Source organism: Prenolepis imparis, unplaced genomic scaffold, assembly GCF_030444845.1.
Source record: "Prenolepis imparis isolate NDT839.2.m4 unplaced genomic scaffold, iyPreImpa1.0 SCAF_3, whole genome shotgun sequence".
NCBI classification, from domain to species: domain Eukaryota; kingdom Metazoa; phylum Arthropoda; class Insecta; order Hymenoptera; family Formicidae; genus Prenolepis; species Prenolepis imparis.
In genome coordinates this window covers 16,922,285-16,938,742 of record NW_028141161.1, presented here as the reverse complement: position 1 = coordinate 16,938,742, position 16,458 = coordinate 16,922,285, and positions in this window count along the sequence as shown.

Sequence of the window (16,458 nt, the reverse complement as noted above, 5' to 3'; positions counted from 1 at the left end):
CGATAAACATAAAATAAGGATGCGCCGCACAGGGTCCGCGTCAAAAAAGTATTCATTTCTAATATTTTAAGAAAAGCCAAAAATTCATCGATTATACATTTTAATAGTACATTGATTACAGAATCATTTGGTACCAAACAGACACCAGCGTACAAATTTATTAATATGATAAACATAAAATAAGGATGCGTCGCACAGGGTCTGCGGTAAAAAAGTATCGATTTCTAATATTTTGAGACGAGCCAAAAATTCATCGATTATACATTTTAATAGTACATTTATTACAGAATCATTTCGTACCAAACAGACACCAGCGTACAAATTTTTTAACTTGATATACATAAAAAAATATTGCGTCGCATAGTGTCAGCGGTAAAAAAGTATCGATTTCTAATATTTTAAGACGAGCCAAAAATTCATCGATTATACATTTTAATAGTACATTTATTACAGAATCATTTCGTACCAAACAGACACCAGCGTACAAATTTTTTAACTTGATATACATAAAAAAATATTGCGTCGCATAGTGTCAGCGGTAAAAAAGTATCGATTTCTAATATTTTAAGATGAGCCAAAAATTCATCGATTATACATTTTAATAGTACATTGATTATATAATCATTTGGTACCAAACAGACACCAGCGTACAAATTTTTTAACTTGATATACATAAAATAATGCTGCGTCGCTTAGGGTCAGCGGTAAAAAGTATCGATTTCCAATATTTTAAGACGAGCCAAAAATTCATCGATTATACATTTTAATAGTACATTCATTACAGAATCTTTTCGTACCATGCAGACACCAGCGTACAAATTTTTTAATACGAGGAACATAAAATAAGGATGCGTCGCACAGGGTCTGAGGTAAAAAAGTATCGATTTCTAATATTTTAAGACGAGCCAAAAATTCATCGATTATACATTTTAATAGCACATTGATTACAGAATCATTTGGTACCAAACAGACACCAGCGTACAAATTTTTTAACTTGATATACATAAAATAATGCTGCTTCGCATAGGGTCAGCGGTAAAAAAGTATCGATTTCCAATATTTTATGACGAGCCAAAAATTCATCGATTATACATTTTAATAGTACATTTATTACAGAATCTTTTCGTACCATGCAGACACCAGCGTACAAATTTTTTAATACGATAAACATAAAATGAGTTTGTGTCGCATAGGGTCAGCGGTAAAAAAGTATCGATTTCTAATATATTAAGACGAGCCAAAAATTCAGCGATTATACATTTTAATAGTACATTGGTTACAGAATCTTTTCGTAATATGCAGACACCAGCGTACAAATTTTTTAATATGATAAACATAAAATAAGGATGCGTCGCACAGGGTCTACGGTAAAAAAGTATCGATTTCTAATATTTTGAGACGAGCCAAAAATTCATCGATTATACATTTTAATAGTACATTGATTACAGAATCTTTTGGTACGAAACAGACACCAGCGTACAAATTTTTTAACTTGTTTTACATAAAATAAGGTTGCGTCGCATAGGGTCAGCGGTAAAAAGTATCGATTTCCAATATTTTAAGACGAGCCAAAAATTCATTGATTATACATTTTAATAGTACATTGATTACAGAATCTTTCGGTACCAAGCAGACAACAGCGTACAAACTTTTTCATTTGCTATACATAAATTAAGGATGCGTCGCATAGGGTCAGCGGTTAAAAAGTATGGATGTCTAATATTTTAAGACGAGCCAAAAATTCATCGATTATACATTTTAATATTACATTGATTATAGAATCATTTGGTACCAAACAGACACCAGCGTACAAATTTTTTAACTTGATATACATAAAATAAGGTTGCGTCGCATAGGTTCAGCGGTAAAAAGTATCGATTTCCAATATTTTATGACGAGCCAAAAATTCATCGATTATACATTTTAATAGTACATTCATTACAGAATCTTTTCGTACCATGCAGACACCAGCGTACAAATTTTTTAATATGATAAACATAAAATAAGGATGCGTCGCACAGGGTCTGCGGTAAAAAAGTATCGATTTCTAATATTTTAAGACGAGCCAAAAATTCATCGATTATACATTTTAATAGCACATTGATTACAGAATCATTTGGTACCAAACAGACACCAGCGTACAAATTTTTTAACTTGATATACATAAAATAATGCTGCTTCGCATAGGGTCAGCGGTAAAAAAGTATTAATTTCTAATATTTTAAGACGAGCCAAAAATTCATCGATTATACATTTTAATAGTACATTTATTACAGAATCATTTCGTACCAAACAGACACCAGCGTACAAATTTTTTAACTTGATATACATAAAATAATGCTGCGTCGCTTAGGGTCAGCGGTAAAATAGTATCGATTTCTAATATTTTAAGACGAGCCAAAAATACATCGATTATACATTTTAATAGCACATTGATTACAGAATCATTTGGTACCAAACAGACACCAGCGTACAAATTTTTTAATACGATAAACATAAAATAAGGATGCGCCGCACAGGGTCCGCGTCAAAAAAGTATTTATTTCTAATATTTTAAGACGAGCCAAAAATTCATCGATTATACATTTTAATAGTACATTGATTACTGAATCATTTGGTACCAAACAGACACCAGCGTACAAATTTATTAATATGATAAACATAAAATAAGGATGCGTCGCACAGGGTCTGCGGTAAAAAAGTATCGATTTCTAATATTTTGAGACGAGCCAAAAATTCATCGATTATACATTTTAATAGTACATTTATTACAGAATCATTTCGTACCATGCAGACACCAGCGTACAAATTTTTTAATACGATAAACATAAAATGAGTTTGTGTCGCATAGGGTCAGCGGTAAAAAAGTATCGATTTCTAATATATTAAGACGAGCCAAAAATTCATCGATTATACATTTTAATAGCACATTGATTACAGAATCTTTTCGTACCATGCAGACACCAGCGTACAAATTTTTTAATGCGATAAACATAAAATAAGGTTGCGTCGCATAGGGTCAGCGGTAAAAAAGTATCGATTTCTAATATTTTAAGACGAGCCAAAAATTCATCGATTATACATTTTAATAGCACATTGATTACAGAATCTTTTGGTACCAAACAGACACCAGCGTACAAATTTTTTAATACGATAAACATAAAATAAGGATGCGCCGCACAGGGTCCGCGTCAAAAAAGTATTAATTTCTAATATTTTAAGACGAGCCAAAAATTCATCGATTATACATTTTAATATTACATTGATTATAGAATCATTTGGTACCATACAGACACCAGCGTACAAATTTTTTAACATGATATACATAAAATAAGGTTGCGTCGCATAGGTTCAGCGGTAAAAAGTATCGATTTCCAATATTTTATGACGAGCCAAAAATTCATCGATTATACATTTTAATAGTACATTCATTACAGAATATTTTCGTACCATGCAGACACCAGCGTACAAATTTTTTAATATGATAAACATAAAATAAGGATGCGTCGCACAGGGTCTGCGTTAAAAAAGTATCGATTTCTAATATTTTAAGACGAGCCAAAAATTCATCGATTATACATTTTAATAGCACATTGATTACAGAATCATTTGGTACCAAACAGACACCAGCGTACAAATTTTTTAACTTGATATACATAAAATAATGCTGCTTCGCATAGGGTCAGCGGTAAAAAAGTATCGATTTCTAATATTTTAAGACGAGCCAAAAATTCATCTATTATACATTTTAATAGCACATTGATTACAGAATCATTTGGTACCAAACAGACACCAGCGTACAAATTTTTTAATACGATAAACATAAAATAAGGATGCGTCGCACAGGGTCTGCGGTAAAAAAGTATCGATTTCTAATATTTTGAGACGAGCCAAAAATTCATCGATTATACATTTTAATAGTACATTTATTACAGAATCATTTCGTACCAAACAGACACCAGCGTACAAATTTTTTAATACGATAAACATAAAATAAGGATGCGCCGCACAGGGTCCGCGTCAAAAAAGTATTTATTTCTAATATTTTAAGACGAGCCAAAAATTCATCGATTATACATTTTAACAGTACATTGATTACAGAATCATTTCGTACCAAACAGACACCAGCGTACAAATTTTTAACTTGATATACATAAAATAATGTTGCGTCGCATAGGGTCAGCGGGAAAAAAGTATCGATTTCTAATATTTTAAGACGAGCCAAAAATTCATCGATTATACATTTTAATATTACATTGATTATAGAATCATTTGGTACCAAACAGACACCAGCGTACAAATTTTTTAACTTGATATGCATAAAATAATATTGCGTCGCATTGGGTCAGCGGGAAAAAAGTATCGATTTCTAATATTTTAAGACGAGCCAAAAATTCATCGATTATACATTTTAATATTACATTGATTATAGAATCATTTGGTACCAAACAGACACCAGCGTACAAATTTTTTAACTTGATATACATAAAATAATGCTGCGTCGCATAGTGTCAGCGGTAAAAAAGTATCGATTTCTAATATTTTAAGATGAGCCAAAAATTCATCGATTATACATTTTAATAGCACATTGATTACAGAATCATTTGGTACCAAACAGACACCAGCGTACAAATTTTTTAATACGATAAACATAAAATAAGGATGCGCCGCACAGGGTCCGCGTCAAAAAAGTATTAATTTCTAATATTTTAAGACGAGCCAAAAATTCATCGATTATACATTTTAATAGTACATTTATTACAGAATCATTTGGTACCAAACAGACACCAGCGTACAAATTTTTTAACTTGATATACATCAAATAATTCTGCGTCGCATAGGGTCAGCGGTAAAAAAGTATCAATTTCTAATATATTAAGACGAGCCAAAAATTCATCAATAATACATTTTAATAGTACATTGATTACAGAATCATTTGGTACCAAACAGACACCAGCGTACAAATTTTTTAACTAGATATATATAAAATAATGTTGCGTCGCATAGGGTCAGCGGTAAAAAAGTATCGATTTCTATTATTTTAAGACGAGCCAAAAATTCATCGATTATACATTTTAATAGCACATTGATTACAGAATCATTTGGTACCAATCAGACACCAGCGTACAAATTTTTTAATACGATAAACATAAAATAAGGATGCGCCGCACAGGGTCCGCGTCAAAAAAGTATTAATTTCTAATATTTTAAGACGAGCCAAAAATTCATCGATTATACATTTTAATAGTACATTTATTACAGAACCTTTTCGTACCATGCAGACACCAGCGTACAAATTTTTTAATATGATAAACATAAAATAAGGTTGCGTCGCATAAGGTCAGCGGTAAAAAAGTATCGATTTCTAATATTTTAAGACGAGCCAAAAATTCATCTATTATACATTTTAATAGTACATTGATTACAGAATCATTTGGTACCAAACAGACACCAGCGTACAAATTTTTTAACTTGATATACATAAAATAAGGTTGCGTCGCATAGGTTCAGCGGTAAAAAGTATCGATTTCTAATATTTTATGACGAGCCAAAAATTCATCGATTATACATTTTAATAGTACATTGATTACAGAATCATTTCGTACCAAACAGACACCAGCGTACAAATTTTTTAACTTGATATACATAAAATAATGTTGCGTCGCATAGGGTCAGCGGTAAAAAAGTATCGATTTCTAATATTTTAAGACGAGCCAAAAATTCATCGATTATACATTTTAATATTACATTGATTATAAAATCATTTGGTACCAAACAGACACCAGCGTACAAATTTTTTAACTTGATATACATAAAATAAGGTTGCGTCGCATAGGTTCAGCGGTAAAAAGTATCGATTTCTAATATTTTATGACGAGCCAAAAATTCATCGATTATACATTTTAATAGTACATTGATTACAGAATCATTTGGTACCAAACAGACACCAGCGTACAAATTTTTTAACTAGATATACATAAAATAATGTTGCGTCGCATAGGGTCAGCGGTAAAAAAGTATCGATTTCTATTATTTTAAGACGAGCCAAAAATTCATCGATTATACATTTTAATAGTACATTGATTACAGAATCTTTTCGTACCATGCGGACACCAGCGTACAAATTTTTTAATACGAGGAACATAAAATAAGGTTGCGTCGCATAGGGTCAGCGGTAAAAAAGTATCGATTTCTAATATATTAAGACGAGCCAAAAATTCATCGATTATACATTTTAATAGCACATTGATTACAGAATCATTTGGTACCAAACAGACACCAGCGTACAAATTTTTTAATACGATAAACATTAAATAAAGATGCGCCGCACAGGATCCGCGTCAAAAAAGTATTAATTTCTAATATTTTAAGACGAGCCAAAAATTCATCGATTATACATTTTAATAGCACATTGATTACAGAATCATTTGGTACCAAACAGACACCAGCGTACAAATTTTTTAACTTGATATACATAAAATAATGCTGCTTCGCATAGGGTCAGCGGTAAAAAAGTATCGATTTCTAATATTTTAAGACGAGCCAAAAATTCATCTATTATACATTTTAATAGCACATTGATTACAGAATCATTTGGTACCAAACAGACACCAGCGTACAAATTTTTTAATACGATAAACATAAAATAAGGATGCGCCGCACAGGGTCCGCGTCAAAAAAGTATTTATTTCTCATATTTTAAGACGAGCCAAAAATTCATCGATTATACATTTTAACAGTACATTGATTACAGAATCATTTCGTACCAAACAGACACCAGCGTACAAATTTCTTAATATGATATACTTAAAATAAGAATGCGTCGCACAGGGTCCGCGTCAAAAAAGTATTTATTTCTAATATTTTAAGACGAGCCAAAAATTCATCGATTATTCATTTTAATAGTACATTGATTACAGAATCATTTGGTACCAAACAGACACCAGCGTACAAATTTATTAATATGATAAACATAAAATAAGGATGCGTCGCACAGGGTCTGCGGTAAAAAAGTATCGATTTCTAATATTTTGAGACGAGCCAAAAATTCATCGATTATACATTTTAATAGTACATTTATTACAGAATCATTTCGTACCATGCAGACACCAGCGTACAAATTTTTTAATACGATAAACATAAAATGAGTTTGTGTCGCATAGGGTCAGCGGTAAAAAAGTATCGATTTCTAATATATTAAGACGAGCCAAAAATTCATCGATTATACATTTTAATAGCACATTGATTACAGAATCTTTTGGTACCAAACAGACACCAGCGTACAAATTTTTTAATACGATAAACATAAAATAAGGATGCGCCGCACAGGGTCCGCGTCAAAAAAGTATTAATTTCTAATATTTTAAGACGAGCCAAAAATTCATCGATTATACATTTTAATAGTACATTTATTACAGAACCTTTTCGTACCATGCAGACACCAGCGTACAAATTTTTTAACTTGATATACATAAAATAAGGTTGCGTCGCATAGGTTCAGCGGTAAAAAGTATCGATTTCTAATATTTTATGACGAGCCAAAAATTCATCGATTATACATTTTAATATTACATTGATTATAGAATCATTTGGTACCAAACAGACACCAGCGTACAAATTTTTTAACTTGATATACATAAAATAAGGTTGCGTCGCATAGGTTCAGCGGTAAAAAGTATCGATTTCCAATATTTTAAGACGAGCCAAAAATTCATCGATTATACATTTTAATAGTACATTGATTACAGAATCTTTTCGTACCATGCAGACACCAGCGTACAAATTTTTTAATACGATAAACATAAAATGAGTTTGCGTCGCATAGGGTCAGCGGTAAAAAAGTATCGATTTCTAATATTTTAAGACGAGCCAAAAATTCATCGATTATACATTTTAATAGTACATTGATTACACAATCATTTCGTACCAAACAGACACCAGCGTACAAATTTTTAACTTGATATACATAAAATAATGTTGCGTCGCATAGGGTCAGCGGGAAAAAAGTATGGATTTCTAATATTTTAAGACGAGCCAAAAATTCATCGATTATACATTTTAATAGTACATTGATTACAGAATCTTTTCGTACCATGCAGACACCAGCGTACAAATTTTTTAATACGATAAACATAAAATGTGTTTGCGTCGCATAGGGTCAGCGGTAAAAAAGTATCGATTTCTAAGATTTTAAGACGAGCCAAAAATTCATCGATTATACATTTTAATAGCACATTGATTACAGAATCATTTGGTACCATACAGACACCAGCGTACAAATTTTTTAACTTGATATACATAAAATAATGCTGCTTCGCATAGGGTCAGCGGTAAAAAAGTATCGATTTCTAATATTTTAAGACGAGCCAAAAATTCATCTATTATACATTTTAATAGCACATTGATTACAGAATCATTTGGTACCAAACAGACACCAGCGTACAAATTTTTTAATACGATAAACATTAAATAAGGATGCGCCGCACAGGGTCCGCGTCAAAAAAGTATTTATTTCTAATATTTTAAGACGAGCCAAAAATTCATCGATTATACATTTTAATAGTACATTGATTACAGAATCATTTGGTACCAAACAGACACCAGCGTACAAATTTTTTAATATGATAAACATAAAATAAGGATGCGTCGCACAGGGTCTGCGGTAAAAAAGTATCGATTTCTAATATTTTAAGACGAGCCAAAAATTCATCGATTATACATTTTAATAGCACATTGATTACAGAATCATTTGGTACCAAACAGACACCAGCGTACAAATTTTTTAATACGATAAACATAAAATAAGGATGCGCCGCACAGGGTCAGCGGGAAAAAAGTATGGATTTCTAATATTTTAAACGAGCCAAAAATTCATCGATTATACATTTTAATATTACATTGATTATAGAATCATTTGGTACCAAACAGACACCAGCGTACAAATTTTTTAACTTGATATACATAAAATAATATTGCGTCGCATTGGGTCAGCGGGAAAAAAGTATCGATTTCTAATATTTTAAGACGAGCCAAAAATTCATCGATTATACATTTTAATATTACATTGATTATAGAATCATTTGGTACCAACCAGACACCAGCGTACAAATTTTTTAACTTGATACACATAAAATAATGCTGCGTCGCATAGGGTCAGCGGTAAAAAAGTATCGATTTCTAATATTTTAAGACGAGCCAAAAATTCATCGATTATACATTTTAATAGCACATTGATTACAGAATCATTTGGTACCAAACAGACACCAGCGTACAAATTTTTTAACTTGATATACATAAAATAATGCTGCGTCGCTTAGGGTCAGCGGTAAAATAGTATCGATTTCTAATATTTTAAGACGAGCCAAAAATACATCGATTATACATTTTAATAGCACATTGATTACAGAATCATTTGGTACCAAACAGACACCAGCGTACAAATTTTTTAACTTGATATACATAAAATAAGTTTGCGTCGCATAGGGTCAGCGGTAAAAAGTATCGATTTCCAATATTGTAAGACGAGCCAAAAATTCATCGATTATACATTTTAATAGTACATTGATTACAGAATCTTTTCGCACCATGCAGACACCAGCGTACAAATTTTTTAATGCGTTTAACATAAAATAAGGTTGCGTCGCATAGGGTCAGCGGTAAAAAAGTATCAATTTCTAATATATTAAGACGAGCCAAAAATTCAGCGATTATACATTTTAATAGTACATTGGTTACAGAATCTTTTCGTACCATGCAGACACCAGCGTACAATTTTTTAATATGATAAACTTAAAATAAGGATGCGTCGCACTGGGTCTGCGGTAAAAAAGTATCGATTTCTAATATTTTAAGACGAGCCAAAAATTCATCGATTATACATTTTAATATTACATTGATTATAGAATCATTTGGTACCAAACAGACACCAGCGTACAAATTTTTTAACTTGATATACATAAAATAATGCTGCGTCGCATCGGGTCAGCGGTAAAAAAGTATCGATTTCTAATATTTTAAGACGAGCCAAAAATTCATCGATTATACATTTTAATAGCACATTGATTACAGAATCATTTGGTACCAAACAGACACCAGCGTACAAATTTTTTAATACGATAAACATAAAATAAGGATGCGCCGCACAGGGTCCGCGTCAAAAAAGTATTAATTTCTAATATTTTAAGACGAGCCAAAAATTCATCGATTATACATTTTAATAGTACATTTATTACAGAATCATTTGGTACCAAACAGACACCAGCGTACAAATTTTTTAACTTGATTTACATCAAATAATGCTGCGTCGCATAGGGTCAGCGGTAAAAAAGTATCAATTTCTAATATATTAAGACGAGCCAAAAATTCATCGATAATACATTTTAATAGTACATTGATTATAGAATCATTTGGTACCAAACAGACACCAGCGTACAAATTTTTTAACTTGATATACATAAAATAATGCTGCGTCGCATAGGGTCTACGGTAAAAAAGTATCGATTTCTAATATTTTGAGACGATCCAAAAATTCATCGATTATACATTTTAATAGTACATTGATTACAGAATCTTTTGGTACCAAACAGACACCAGCGTACAAATTTTTTAACTTGTTTTACATAAAATAAGGTTGCGTCGCATAGGGTCAGCGGTAAAAAGTATCGATTTCCAATATTTTAAGACGAGCCAAAAATTCATCGATTATACATTTTAATAGTACATTCATTACAGAATCTTTTCGTACCATGCAGACACCAGCGTACAAATTTTTTAATACGAGGAACATAAAATAAGGATGCGTCGCACAGGGTCTGAGGTAAAAAAGTATCGATTTCTAATATTTTAAGACGAGCCAAAAATTCATCGATTATACATTTTAATAGCACATTGATTACAGAATCATTTGGTACCAAACAGACACCAGCGTACAAATTTTTTAACTTGATATACATAAAATAATGCTGCTTCGCATAGGGTCAGCGGTAAAAAAGTATCGATTTCCAATATTTTATGACGAGCCAAAAATTCATCGATTATACATTTTAATAGTACATTTATTACAGAATCTTTTCGTACCATGCAGACACCAGCGTACAAATTTTTTAATACGATAAACATAAAATGAGTTTGTGTCGCATAGGGTCAGCGGTAAAAAAGTATCGATTTCTAATATATTAAGACGAGCCAAAAATTCAGCGATTATACATTTTAATAGTACATTGGTTACAGAATCTTTTCGTACCATGCAGACACCAGCGTACAAATTTTTTAATATGATAAACATAAAATAAGGATGCGTCGCACAGGGTCTACGGTAAAAAAGTATCGATTTCTAATATTTTGAGACGAGCCAAAAATTCATCGATTATACATTTTAATAGTACATTGATTACAGAATCTTTTGGTACCAAACAGACACCAGCGTACAAATTTTTTAACTTGTTTTACATAAAATAAGGTTGCGTCGCATAGGGTCAGCGGTAAAAAGTATCGATTTCCAATATTTTAAGACGAGCCAAAAATTCATTGATTATACATTTTAATAGTACATTGATTATAGAATCTTTCGGTACCAAGCAGACAACAGCGTACAAACTTTTTCATTTGCTATACATAAATTAAGGATGCGTCGCATAGGGTCAGCGGTTAAAAAGTATGGATGTCTAATATTTTAAGACGAGCCAAAAATTCATCGATTATACATTTTAATATTACATTGATTATAGAATCATTTGGTACCATACAGACACCAGCGTACAAATTTTTTAACATGATATACATAAAATAAGGTTGCGTCGCATAGGTTCAGCGGTAAAAAGTATCGATTTCCAATATTTTATGACGAGCCAAAAATTCATCGATTATACATTTTAATAGTACATTCATTACAGAATATTTTCGTACCATGCAGACACCAGCGTACAAATTTTTTAATATGATAAACATAAAATAAGGATGCGTCGCACAGGGTCTGCGTTAAAAAAGTATCGATTTCTAATATTTTAAGACGAGCCAAAAATTCATCGATTATACATTTTAATAGCACATTGATTACAGAATCATTTGGTACCAAACAGACACCAGCGTACAAATTTTTTAACTTGATATACATAAAATAATGCTGCTTCGCATAGGGTCAGCGGTAAAAAAGTATCGATTTCTAATATTTTAAGACGAGCCAAAAATTCATCTATTATACATTTTAATAGCACATTGATTACAGAATCATTTGGTACCAAACAGACACCAGCGTACAAATTTTTTAATACGATAAACATAAAATAAGGATGCGTCGCACAGGGTCTGCGGTAAAAAAGTATCGATTTCTAATATTTTGAGACGAGCCAAAAATTCATCGATTATACATTTTAATAGTACATTTATTACAGAATCATTTCGTACCAAACAGACACCAGCGTACAAATTTTTTAATACGATAAACATAAAATAAGGATGCGCCGCACAGGGTCCGCGTCAAAAAAGTATTTATTTCTAATATTTTAAGACGAGCCAAAAATTCATCGATTATACATTTTAACAGTACATTGATTACAGAATCATTTCGTACCAAACAGACACCAGCGTACAAATTTTTAACTTGATATACATAAAATAATGTTGCGTCGCATAGGGTCAGCGGGAAAAAAGTATCGATTTCTAATATTTTAAGACGAGCCAAAAATTCATCGATTATACATTTTAATATTACATTGATTATAGAATCATTTGGTACCAAACAGACACCAGCGTACAAATTTTTTAACTTGATATGCATAAAATAATATTGCGTCGCATTGGGTCAGCGGGAAAAAAGTATCGATTTCTAATATTTTAAGACGAGCCAAAAATTCATCGATTATACATTTTAATATTACATTGATTATAGAATCATTTGGTACCAAACAGACACCAGCGTACAAATTTTTTAACTTGATATACATAAAATAATGCTGCGTCGCATAGTGTCAGCGGTAAAAAAGTATCGATTTCTAATATTTTAAGACGAGCCAAAAATTCATCGATTATACATTTTAATAGCACATTGATTACAGAATCATTTGGTACCAAACAGACACCAGCGTACAAATTTTTTAATACGATAAACATAAAATAAGGATGCGCCGCACAGGGTCCGCGTCAAAAAAGTATTAATTTCTAATATTTTAAGACGAGCCAAAAATTCATCGATTATACATTTTAATAGTACATTTATTACAGAATCATTTGGTACCAAACAGACACCAGCGTACAAATTTTTTAACTTGATATACATCAAATAATTCTGCGTCGCATAGGGTCAGCGGTAAAAAAGTATCAATTTCTAATATATTAAGACGAGCCAAAAATTCATCAATAATACATTTTAATAGTACATTGATTACAGAATCATTTCGTACCAAACAGACACCAGCGTACAAATTTTTTAACTAGATATACATAAAATAATGTTGCGTCGCATAGGGTCAGCGGTAAAAAAGTATCGATTTCTATTATTTTAAGACGAGCCAAAAATTCATCGATTATACATTTTAATAGCACATTGATTACAGAATCATTTGGTACCAATCAGACACCAGCGTACAAATTTTTTAATACGATAAACATAAAATAAGGATGCGCCGCACAGGGTCCGCGTCAAAAAAGTATTAATTTCTAATATTTTAAGACGAGCCAAAAATTCATCGATTATACATTTTAATAGTACATTTATTACAGAACCTTTTCGTACCATGCAGACACCAGCGTACAAATTTTTTAATATGATAAACATAAAATAAGGTTGCGTCGCATAAGGTCAGCGGTAAAAAAGTATCGATTTCTAATATTTTAAGACGAGCCAAAAATTCATCTATTATACATTTTAATAGTACATTGATTACAGAATCATTTGGTACCAAACAGACACCAGCGTACAAATTTTTTAACTTGATATACATAAAATAAGGTTGCGTCGCATAGGTTCAGCGGTAAAAAGTATCGATTTCTAATATTTTATGACGAGCCAAAAATTCATCGATTATACATTTTAATAGTACATTGATTACAGAATCATTTCGTACCAAACAGACACCAGCGTACAAATTTTTTAACTTGATATACATAAAATAATGTTGCGTCGCATAGGGTCAGCGGTAAAAAAGTATCGATTTCTAATATTTTAAGACGAGCCAAAAATTCGTCGATTATACATTTTAATATTACATTGATTATAAAATCATTTGGTACCAAACAGACACCAGCGTACAAATTTTTTAACTTGATATACATAAAATAATGCTGCGTCGCATAGGGTCAGCGGTAAAAAAGTATCGATTTCTAATATTTTAAGACGAGCCAAAAATTCATCGATTATACATTTTAATAGCACATTGATTACAGAATCATTTGGTACCAAACAGACACCAGCGTACAAATTTTTTAATATGATAAACATTAAATAAATATGCGCCGCACAGGATCCGCGTCAAAAAAGTATTAATTTCTAATATTTTAAGACGAGCCAAAAATTCATCGATTATACATTTTAATAGTACATTGATTACAGAATCTTTTCGTACCATGCGGACACCAGCGTACAAATTTTTTAATACGAGGAACATAAAATAAGGTTGCGTCGCATAGGGTCAGCGGTAAAAAAGTATCGATTTCTAATATATTAAGACGAGCCAAAAATTCATCGATTATACATTTTAATAGCACATTGATTACAGAATCATTTGGTACCAAACAGACACCAGCGTACAAATTTTTTAATACGATAAACATTAAATAAAGATGCGCCGCACAGGATCCGCGTCAAAAAAGTATTAATTTCTAATATTTTAAGACGAGCCAAAAATTCATCGATTATACATTTTAATAGCACATTGATTACAGAATCATTTGGTACCAAACAGACACCAGCGTACAAATTTTTTAACTTGATATACATAAAATAATGCTGCTTCGCATAGGGTCAGCGGTAAAAAAGTATCGATTTCTAATATTTTAAGACGAGCCAAAAATTCATCTATTATACATTTTAATAGCACATTGATTACAGAATCATTTGGTACCAAACAGACACCAGCGTACAAATTTTTTAATACGATAAACATAAAATAAGGATGCGCCTCACAGGGTCCGCGTCAAAAAAGTATTTATTTCTAATATTTTAAGACGAGCCAAAAATTCATCGATTATACATTTTAATAGTACATTTATTACAGAATCATTTGGTACCAAACAGACACTAGCGTACAAATTTTTTAATACGATAAACATAAAATAAGGATGCGCCGCACAGGGTCCGCGTCAAAAAAGTATTTATTTCTAATATTTTAAGACGAGCCAAAAATTCATCGATTATACATTTTAATAGTACATTGATTACAGAATCATTTGGTACCAAACAGACACCAGCGTACAAATTTTTTAACTTGATATACATCAAATAATGCTGCGTCGCATAGGGTCAGCGGTAAAAAAGTATCAATTTCTAATATATTAAGACGAGCCAAAAATTCATCGATAATATATTTTAATAGTACATTGATTATAGAATCATTTGGTACCAAACAGACACCAGCGTACAAATTTTTTAACTTGATATACATAAAATAATGCTGCGTCGCATAGGGTCTGCGGTAAAAAAGTATCGATTTCTAATATTTTAAGACGAGCCAAAAATTCATCTATTATACATTTTAATAGCACATTGATTACAGAATCATTTGGTACCAAACAGACACCAGCGTACAAATTTTTTAATACGATAAACATAAAATAAGGATGCGCCGCACAGGGTCCGCGTCAAAAAAGTATTTATTTCTCATATTTTAAGACGAGCCAAAAATTCATCGATTATACATTTTAACAGTACATTGATTACAGAATCATTTCGTACCAAACAGACACCAGCGTACAAATTTCTTAATATGATATACTTAAAATAAGAATGCGTCGCACAGGGTCAGCGGTAAAAAGTATCGATTTCTAATATTTTAAGACGAGCCAAAAATTATTCTTTTATATATTTCAACATTACATTATTTGTACAATTTGATGTTACCATCAGCATACCAGCCTACAAACTTTTTGATATAATATACGTAAAATGAATCCGCGAAGTATGGGGTCAACGGTTTAAAAATTTTAATTTTTAATATTTTAAAACGCGCCAAAAATTATTCTTTCATATATTTTAACAGTACATCGTCTACACATTATGAGGGTACCATCAGAATACCAGCCTACAAACCTTTTGGTATAATATACGTAATATAATTGTGCGCCGTATGTGAATCGCGGCTTAAAATTTTAATTTTCAATATTTTAAAACGAGCCAAAAATTATTCTTTATATATTTCAACAATACATTATCTGTACAATTTGATGTTACCATAAGCATACCAGCGTACAAACTTTTTGATCTAATATACTTAAAATGAATCCGCGCCGTATGGGTTCCGCGGTTTA